An 11,034-nucleotide genomic window follows, 5' to 3' on the forward strand; every position below is an offset into this window, starting at 1 on the left:
ATGAGTAACGGTCTATATTTTTGTAAGAAATGACATACGGATTGCGAGTCAACAGTCAGTTAAAAATACCACGCCTCACAGTTTTCCCAACGATTGCAAAACCTGATAACTAAAAACCGAAAAGAGCTCACAATCCTGAAAAATCACTGACACTCTTTGGAATTATATCTCTCTACATTTGTGCATTGTGCATCTCCATTTTAGATGTAGATTTTTTTATTAAATCAAAACTTTGAGTTTTCGTTCTCCGTTCATGCCGTAAACAAAAAAAGGTATATATGTCACAACAAAATGTAAATTTTAGAGTTTATGTATGGAAAAAAATTAAAACATTAACAAATATAAGTAATGAAAATTTATTCACACACCACAATTGAACAAAACAATTTTGTTATCCAAGTTTGGGAAATTCCACTAGTTCAACCCTAATAGCTTGAAATTTTACAAGAAAGAGAATTCTTCTAGACGTGTTTTAAAAATGGATATGCATGCTTGAAACTTGTTAAAGATGCAGTTGACCTATGGATCCAAAGCTTTTAATGAGAATAACAAACACTCATTAAATTTTGAAGTGAGCGTGCAGCGGGATATTTACCCGAGTCAACCAAGTCATTATTTTGCCCGTTTTCAAAAAGCTGACCTAACAATCATAGATGATTGTAATGTTTTTTATCATTCGTAACGGGCTATATTTTTGTAAGAAATGACTTACGGATTGGGAGTCAACACTCAGTTAAAAACACCCGCCTCCCCCTTTTCCCGACGATTGCAAACCCCGAGATATAAAAACTAAAACGAGCTTAAATTCCCTACAAATTACAGACACTCATTGGAGTTATCTCACTATACATTTGTGCACTATGCGTCTCCATTTTAGATGGACATTTTTTTCTTAAATCAAAACTTTGAGTTTTCTCTCTCCTTTCATCCCGTAAACAAAAAAAGGCAAATAGATCACAGCAAAATGAAAATTTTTGAGTTTATGTATGGAAAAAATTTAAACCAATAACAAATATAAGTAAAGAAAATTTATTCACACACCAAAATTAACACAAAACTTTTGTTATCCAAGTTTGGGAAATTCCACTAGTTCAACCCTAATAGCTTGGAATTTTAAAAGAAAGAGATTTGTTCCACACGTGTTTTAAAAATGGATATGCAAGCTTGAAACATGTTAAAGATGCAAATGACCTATGGATCCAAAGTTTTTAAAGAGAATAACATACGCTCATTAAATTCTCTAGTGAACGTGCGGTGGGATATTTGCCCGAGTCAAACAAGCCATTATTTTGCCCGTTTTCAAAAAGCTGACTAACAATCATAGATGATTGTAATGTGATTTATCATGAGTAACGGGCTATATTTTTGTAAGAAATGACATACGGATTGGGAGTCAACAGTCAGTTAAAAATGACACGCCTCCCCGTTTTCCCGACTGTTGCAAAACCTGAGATACAAAAACTAAAAAGATCTTACAATCCCTAAAAATTACAAACACTCTTTGGAATTATCTCTCTCTACATTTGTGCATTGTGCATCTCCATTATACATGTACACTTTTTTATTAAATCAAAACTTTGAGTTTTCGTTCTCCCTTCATGCCGTAAACAAAAAAAGGTAAATAGATCACAACAAAATGTAAATTTTAGAGTTTATGTACGGAAAAAAATTAAAACATTAACAAATGTAAGTAATGAAAATTTATTCACACACCACAATTGAACAGAAAATTTTTGTTATCCAAGTTTGGGAAATTCCACTAGTTCAACCCTAATATCTTGAAATTTTACAAGAAAGAGAATTCTTCTAGACGTGTTTTAAAAATGGATATGGATGCTTGAAACATGTTAAAGATGCAAATGACCTATGGATCCAAAGCTTTTAATGAGAATAACAAACTCTCATTAAATTCAGAACTGAACGTGCGGCGGGATATTTACCTGAGTCAAACAAGCTATTCTTTTGCCCGTTTTCAAAAAGCTGACCTAACAATCATACATGATTGTAAAGTGATTTATCATCCATAACGGGTTATATTTTTGTAAGAAACGACTTATGGATTGGCAGTCAACACTCAGTTAAAAACACCCTGCCACCCCCTTTTCCCAACGATTGCAAAACCTGAGATTTAAAACTAAAAAGAGCTTAAATTGCCTTAAAATTACAGACACTCATTAGAATTATCTCTCTCCACATTTGTGCACTGTGTGTCTCCATTTTAGATGTACACTTTTTTCTTCAATCCAAACTTTGAGTTTTCTCTCTCCCTTCATCCCGTAAACAAAAAAAGACAAATAGATCACTGCAAAATGAAAATTTTTGAGATTATGTATGGAAAAAATTTAAAACAATAACAAATGTAAGTAAAGAAAATTTATTCACACACAAAAAATTAACACAAAACTTTTGTTATCCAAGTTTGGGAAATTCCACAAGTTCAACCCTAATAGCTTGGAATTTTAAAAGAAAGAGATTTGTTCCACACGTGTTTTAAAAATGGATATGCAAGCTTGAAACATGTTAAAGATGCAAATGACCTATGGATCCAAAGTTTTTAAAGAGAATAACATACGCTCATTAAATTCTCTAGTGAACGTGCGGTGGGATATTTGCCCGAGTCAAACAAGCCATTATTTTGCCCTTTTTCAAAAAGCTGACCTAACAATCATAGATGATTGTAATGTGATTTATCATGAGTAACGGGCTACATTTTTGTAAGAAATGACATACGGATTGGGATTCAACAGTCAGTTAAAAATAACACGCCTCCCCGTTTTACCGACTGTTGCAAAACCTGAGATACAAAAACTAAAAAGATCTTACAATCCCTAAAAATTACAAACACTCTTTGGAATTATCTCTCTCTACATTTTTGCATTGTGCATCTCCATTTTTGATGTACACTTTTTTATTAAATCAAAACTTTGAGTTTTCTTTCTCCCTTAATGCCGTAAACAAAAAAAGGTAAATAGATTACAACAAAATGTAAATTTTAGAGTTGATGTACGGAAAAAAATTAAAACATTAACAAATGTAAGTAATGAAAATTTATTCACACACCACAATTGAACAGAAAATTTTTGTTATCCAAGTTTGGGAAATTCCACTAGTTCAACCCTAATATCTTGAAATTTTACAAGAAAGAGAATTCTTCTAGACGTGTTTTAAAAATGGATATGAATGCTTGAAACATGTTAAAGATGCAAATGACCTATGGATCCAAAGCTTTTAATGAGAATAACAAACACTCATTAAATTCAGAAGTGAACGTGCGGCGGGATATTTACCTGAGTCAAACAAGCTATTCTTTTGCCCGTTTTCAAAAAGCTGACCTAACAATCATACATGATTGTAAAGTGATTTATCATCCGTAACGGGTTATATTTTTGTAAGAAACGACTTACGGATTGGCAGTCAACACTCAGTTAAAAACACCCTGCCACCCCCTTTTCCCGACGATTGCAAAACCTGAGATTTAAAACTAAAAAGAGCTTAAATTGCCTTAAAATTACAGACACTCATTGGAATTATCTCTCTCCACATTTGTGCACTGTGTGTCTCCATTTTAGATGTACACTTTTTTCTTAAATCAAAACCTTGAGTTTTCTCTCTCCCTTCATCCCGTAAACAAAAGAAGGCAAATAGATCACAGCAAAATGTAAATTTTTGAGATTATGTATGGAAAATATTTAAAACAATAACAAATGTAAGTAAAGAAAATTTATTCACACACCAAAAATTAACACAAAACATTTGCTATCCAAGTGTGGGAAATTCCTCTAGTTCAACCCTAATAGCTTGGAATTTTACAAGAAAGAGATTTGTTCCACACGTGTTTTAAAAATGGATATGCAAGTTTGAAACATGTTAAAGTTGCAAATGACCTATGGATCCAAATCTTTTAAAGAGAATAAAATACGGTCATTAAATTCTCTAGTGAACGTGCGGTGGGATATTTGCCCGAGTCAAACAAGCCATTATTTTGCCCGTTTGCAAAAAGCTGACCTAACAATCATAGACGATTGTAAAGTGATTTTTCATTCATAACGGGCTATATTATTGTAAGAAATGAATTACGGATTGGGAGTCAACACTCAATTAAAAATCCCCCGCCTCCCCCTTTTCCCGACGATTCCGAAACCTGAGAACTAAAAACTAAAAAGAGCTCACAATCCTGAAAAATCTCAGACTCTCTTTGGAATTATATCTCTCTACATTTGTGCATTGTGCATCTCCATTTTAGATGTACAGTTTTTTATTAAATCAAAACTTTGAGTTTTCGTTCTCCCTTCATGCCGTAAACAAAAAAAGGTAAATAGATAACAAAAAAATGTAAATTTTAGAGTTGATGTATGGCAAAAAATTAAAACATTAAAAAATGTAAGTAATGAAAATTTATTCACACACCACAATTGAACACAAAAATTTTGTTATCCAAGTTTGGGAAATTCCACTACTTCAACCCTAATAGCTTGAAATTTTACAAGAAAGACAATTCTTCTAGACGTGTTTTAAAAATTGATATGCATGCTTGAAACATGTTAAAGATGCAAATGACCTATGGATCCAAAGCTTTTAATGAGAATAACAAACGCTCATTAAATTCTGAAGTGAACGTGTGGCGGGATATTTACCAGTGTCAAACAAGCCAGTATTTTTCCCGTTTTAGAAAAGCTAACCTAACAATCATAGATGATTGTAATGTGATTTATCATGAGTAACGGGCTATATTTTTGTAAGAAATGACATACAGATTGCGAGTCAACAGTCAGTTAAAAATACCACGCCTCCCCATTTTCCTGACAATTGCAAAACCTGAGATACAAAAACTAAAAAGATCTTACAATCCCTAAAAATTACAAACACTCTTTGGAATTATCTCTCCCTACATTTGTGCATTGTGCATCTCTATTTTAGATGTACACTTTTTTTTTGAATCAAAACTTTGAGTTTTCGCTCTCCCTTCATCCCGTAAACCAAAAAAGACAAATAGATCACAACAAAATGAAAATTTTAGAGTTTATGTGTGAAAAAAAATTAAAACAATAACAAATGTAAGTATAGAAAATTTATTCACACACCACAAATGAACACAAAAGTTTTTTTTTCCAAGGTTGAGAAATTCCACTAGTTCAACCCTAATTGCATGGAATTTTACAAGAAAGAGATTTCTTCTACAAGTGTTTTAAAAATGGATATGCATGCTTGAAACATGTTAAAGATGCAAATGACCTATGGATCCAAAGCTCTAAAAGAGAATAACAAACGCTCATTAAATTCTCAATGAACGTGCGGTGGGATATTTACTAGAATCAAACTACCCATTATTTTGCCCGTTCACAAAAAGCTTACCTAACAATCATAGATGATTGTAAAGTGATTTATCATCCATAACGGGCTATATTTTTGTAAGAAATGACTTACGGATTGGGAGTCAACACTCAGTTAAAAACACCCCGCCTCCCCCTTTTCCCGACGATTGAGAAACCTGAGATATAAAAAGTAAAAAGAAGTTAAATTCCCTAAAAATTACAGACACTCATTGGAAGTATCTCTCTCTACATTTGTGCACTGTGCGTCTCCATTTTAGATGTGCACTTTTTTCTTAAATCAAAACTTTGAGTTTTCTCTCTCCCTTCATCCCGTAAACAAAAAAAGGCAAATAGATCATGGCAAAATGAAAATATTTGAGTTTATGTATGGAAAAAATTTAAAACAATAACAAATGTATGTAAAAAAAATTTATTCACACACCAAAAATTAACACAAAACTTTTGTTATCCAAGTTTGAGAAATTCCTCTAGTTCAACCCTAATAGCTTGGAATTTTACAAGAAAGAGATTTGTTCCACACGTGTTTTAAAAATGGATATGCAAGCTTGAAACATGTTAAAGATGCAAATGAACTATGGATCCAAAGCTTTTAAAGAGAATAACATACGCTCATTAAATTCTCTAGTGAACGTACGGTGGGATATTTGCCCGAGTCAAACAAGCCATTATTTTGCCCGTTTGCAAAAAGTTGACCTAGCAATCATAGATGATTGTAAAGTGATTTTTCATTTGTAACGGGCTATATTATTGTAAGAAATGACTTATGGATTGGGAGTCAACACTCAATTAAAAATCCCCCGCCTCCCCCTTTTCCTGACGATTACAAAACCTGAGAACTAAAAACTGAAAAGAGCTCACAATCCTGAAAAATCACAAACACTCTTTCGAATTATATCTCTCTACATTTGTGCATTGTGCATCTCCATTTTAGATGTACACTTTTTTATTAAATCTAATATTTGAGTTTCCGTTCTCCCTTCATGCCGTAAACAAAAAAAGCTAAATAGATCACAACAAAATGTAAATTTTAGAGTTTATGTATGGAAAAAAATTAAAACATTAAAAAATGTAAGTAATGAAAATTTATTCACACACCACAATTGAACACAAATTTTTTGTTATCCAAGTTTGGGAAATTCCACTAGTTCAACCCTAATAGCTTGAAATTTTACAAGAAAGAGAATTCTTCTAGACGTATTTTAAAAATGGATATGCATGCTTGAAACATGTTAAAGATGCAAATGACCTATTGATCCAAAGCTTTTAATGAGAATAACAAACACTCATTAAATTCTGAAGTGAACGTGCGGCGGGATATTTACCCGAGTCAAACAAGCCATTATTTTGCCCTTTTTGAAAAAGCTGACCTAACAATCATAGATGATTTTAATTTTTTTTATCATGAGTAACGGGCTATATTTTTGTAAGAAATGACATACGGATTGGGAGTCAACAGTTAGTTAAAAATACCATGCCTCCCCGCTTTCCCGACGATTGCAAAACCTGAGATACAAAAACTAAAAAGATCTTACAATCCCTAAAACTTACAAACACTCTTTGGAATTATCTCTCCCTACATTTGTGCATTGTGCATCTCTATTTTAGATGTACACTTTTTTCTTAAATCAAAACTTTGAGTTTTCGCTCTCCCAACATCCCGTAAACCGAAAAAGGCAAATAGATCACAACAAAATGAAAATTTTTGAGTTTATGTGTGAAAAAAACTTAAAACAATAACAAATGTAAGTATAGAAAATTTATTCACACACCACAACTGAACACAAAAGTTTTGTTTTCCAAGTTTGAGAAATTCCACTAGTTCAACCCTAATTGCATGGAATTTTACAAGAAAGAGATTTCTTCTACACGTGTTTTAAAAATGGATATGCATGCTTGAAACATGTTAAAGATGCAAATGACCTATGGATCCAAAGCTTTTAATGAGAATAACAAACACTCATTAAATTCTGAAGTGAACGTGCGGCAGGATATTTACCCGAGTCAAACAAGCCATTATTTTTCCCTTTTTCAAAAAGCTGACCTAACAATCATAGACGATTGTAAAGCAATTTTTCATTCGTAATGGGCTATATTATTGTAAGAAATGACTTACGGATTGGGTGTCAACACTCAATTAAAAATGCCCCGTCTCCCCCTTTTCCCGACGATTGCAAAACCTGAGAACTAAAAACTGAAAAGAGCTCGCAATACTTAAAAATCACAGACACTCTTTGGAATTATATCTCTCTACATTTGTGCATTGTGCATCTCCATTTTAGATGTACACTTTTTTATTAAATCAAAACTTTGAGTTTTCGTTCTCCCTTCATGCCGCTAACAAAATAGAGATAAATAGATCACAACAAAATGTAAATTTTAGAGTTTATATATGGAAAAAAATTAAAACAATAACAAATGTAAGTATAGAAATTTTATTCACACACCACAACTGAACACAAAAGTTTTGTTTTCCAAGTTTGAGAAATTCCACTAGTTCAACCCTAATTGCATGGAATTTTACAAGAAAGAGATTTCTTCTACACGTGTTTTAAAAATGGATATGCATGGTTGAAACATGTTAAAGATGCAAATGACCTTTGGATCCAAAGCTTTTAATGAGAATCACAAACACTCATAAAATTCTGAAGTGAACGTGCGGCGGGATATTTACCCGAGTCAAACAAGCCATTATTTTGCCCGTTTTCAAAAAGCTGACCTAACAATCATAGGTGATTGTAATATGATTTATCATGAGTAACGGGCTATATTTTTTTAAGAAATGACATACGGATTGGGAGTCAACAGTCAGTTAAAATTACCACGCCTCCCGTTTTCTCGACGATTGCAAAACCTGAGATACAAAAACTAAAAAGATCTTACAATCCCTAAAAATTACAAACACACTTTGGAATTATCTCTCCCTACATTTGTGCATTGTGCATTTCCATTTTAGATGTACACTTTTTTCTTAAATCAAAACTTTGAGTTTTCGCTCTCCCTTCATCCTATAAACCCAAAAAGGCAAAAAGATCACAGCAAAATGAAAATTTTTGAGTTTATGTATGGAAAAAATTTAAAACAATAACAAATGTAAGTAAAGAAAATTTATTCACACACCAAAAATTAACACAAAACTTTTGTTATCTAAATTTGGGAAATTCCACTAGTTCAACCCTAATAGCTTGAAATTTTACAAGAAAGAGAATTCTTCTAGACGTGTTTTAAAAATGGATATGCATGCTTGAAACATGTTAAAGATGCAAATGACCTATGGATCCGAAGCTTTTAATGAGAATAAAAAAAACTCATTAAATTCTGAAGTGAACGTGCGGCGGGATATTTACCCGAGTCAAACAAGCCTTTATTTTGCCCGTTTTCAAAAAGCTGACCAAACAATCATATATGATTGTAATGTGATTTACATGAGTAACGGGCTATATTTTTGTAAGAAATGACATACGGATGGGGAGTCAACAGTCAGTTAAAAATACCACGCCTCCCTGTTTTCCTGATGATTGCAAAACCTGAGATACAAAAACTAAAAAGATCTTACAATCCCTAAAAATTACAAACACTCTTTGGAATTATCTCTCCCTACATTTGTGCATTGTGCATCTCCATTTTAGATGTACACTTTTTTCTTAAATGAAAACTTTGAGTTTTCGCTCTCCCTTCTTCCCGTAAACCAAAAAAGACAAATAGATCACAACAAAATGAAAATTTTAGAGTTTATGTGTGAAAAAAAATTAAAACAATAACAAATGTAAGTATAGAAAATTTATTCACACACCACAAATGAACACAAAAGTTTTGTATTCCAAGTTTGAGAAATTCCACTAGCTCAACCCTAATTGCATAGAATTTTACAAGAAAGAGATTTCTTCTACACGTGTTTTAAAAATGGATATGCATGCTTGAAAGATGTTAAAGATGCAAATGACCTATGGATCCAAAGCTTTTAAAGAGAATAAAAAACGCTCATTAAATTCTCAATGAACGTGTGGTGGGATATTTACCAGGACCAAACTAGCCATTATTTTGCCCGTTCACAAAAAGCTTACCTAACAATCATAGATGATTGTAAAGTGATTTATCATCCGTAATGGGCTATATTTTTGTAAGAAATGACTTACGGATTGGGACTCAACACTAAGTTAAAAACACTCCCGCCTGCCCGTTTTCCCGACGATTACAAAACCTGAGATATAAAAACTTAAAAGAGCTTAAATTCCTTAAAAATTACAGACACTCATTGGAATTATCTCTCTCTACATTTGTGCACTGTGCGTCTCCAATTTAGATGTACACTTTTTTGTTGAAACAAAACTTTGAGCTTTCTCTCTCCCTTCATCCCGTAAACAAAAAAAAGCAAATAGATCACAGCAAAATGAAAATTTTTTGAGTTTATGTATGGAAAAAATTTAAAACAATAACAAATGTATAAAGAAATTTTATTCACAAACCAAAAATTAACACAAAACTTTTGTTATCCAAGTTTGGGAAATTCCACTAGTTCAACCCTAATAGCTTGGAATTTTACAAGAAAGAGATTTGTTCCACACGTGTTTTAAAAATGGATATGCAAGCTTCAAACATTTTAAAGATGCAAATGACCTATGGATCCAAAGCTTTTAAAGAGAATAACATACGCTCATTAAATTCTCTAGTGAACGTGCGGTGGGATATTTACCCGAGTCAAACAAGCCATTATTTTGCCCGTTTGCAAAAAGCTAACCTAACAATCATAGATGATTGTAAAGTGATTTTTCATTCGTAACGGGCTATATTATTGTAAGAAATGACTTACCGATTGGGAGTCAACACTCAATTAGAAATCCCTTGCCTCCCCCTTTTCCCGACGATTGCAAGACCTGAGAACTAAAAATTGGAAAGAGCTCACAATCCTGAAAAATCACAGACACTCTTTGGAATTATTTCTCTCTACATTTGTGCATTGTGCAACTCCATTTTTTATGTACACTTTTTTATTAAATCAAAACTTTGAGTTTTCGTTCTCCCTTCATGCCGTAAACAAAAAAGGTAAATAGATCACAACAAAATGTAAATTTTAGAGTTTATGTATGGAAAAAAATTAAAACATTAACAAATGTAAGTAATGAAAATTTATTCACACACCACAATTGAACACAAAATTTTTGTTATCCAAGTTTGGGAAATTCCACTAGTTCAACCCTAATAGCTTGAAATTTTACAAGAAAGAGAATTCTTCTAGACGTGTTTTAAAAAAGGATATGCATGCTTGAAACATGTTAAAGATGCAAATGACCTATGGATCCAAAGATTTTAATGAGAATAACAAACACTCATTAAATTCTGAAGTGAACGTGCGGCGGGATATTTACCCGAGTCAAACAAGCCATTATTTTGCCTGTTTTCAAAAAGCTGACCTAACAAACATAGATGATTGTAATGTGATTTATCATGAGTAACGGCCTATATTTTTGTAAGAAATGACATACAGATTGGGAGTCAACAGTCAGTTAAAAATACCACGCCTCCCTGTTTTCCCGACGATTGCAAAACCTGAGATACAAAAACTAAAAAGATCTTACAATCCCTAAAAATTACAAACACTTTGGAATTATCTCTCCCTACATTTGTGCATTGTGCATCTCCATTTTAGATGTACACTTTTTCCTTAAATCAAAACTTTGAGTTTTCGCTCTCCCTTCATCCCGTA

The sequence above is a fragment of the Aristolochia californica genome, unplaced genomic scaffold (genome assembly GCF_029961685.1).
Source record: "Aristolochia californica isolate CCGP_79_NKW_82.1479 unplaced genomic scaffold, dmAriCali1.0.hap1 SCAF_12, whole genome shotgun sequence".
In the NCBI taxonomy this organism is placed as follows: domain Eukaryota; kingdom Viridiplantae; phylum Streptophyta; class Magnoliopsida; order Piperales; family Aristolochiaceae; genus Aristolochia; species Aristolochia californica.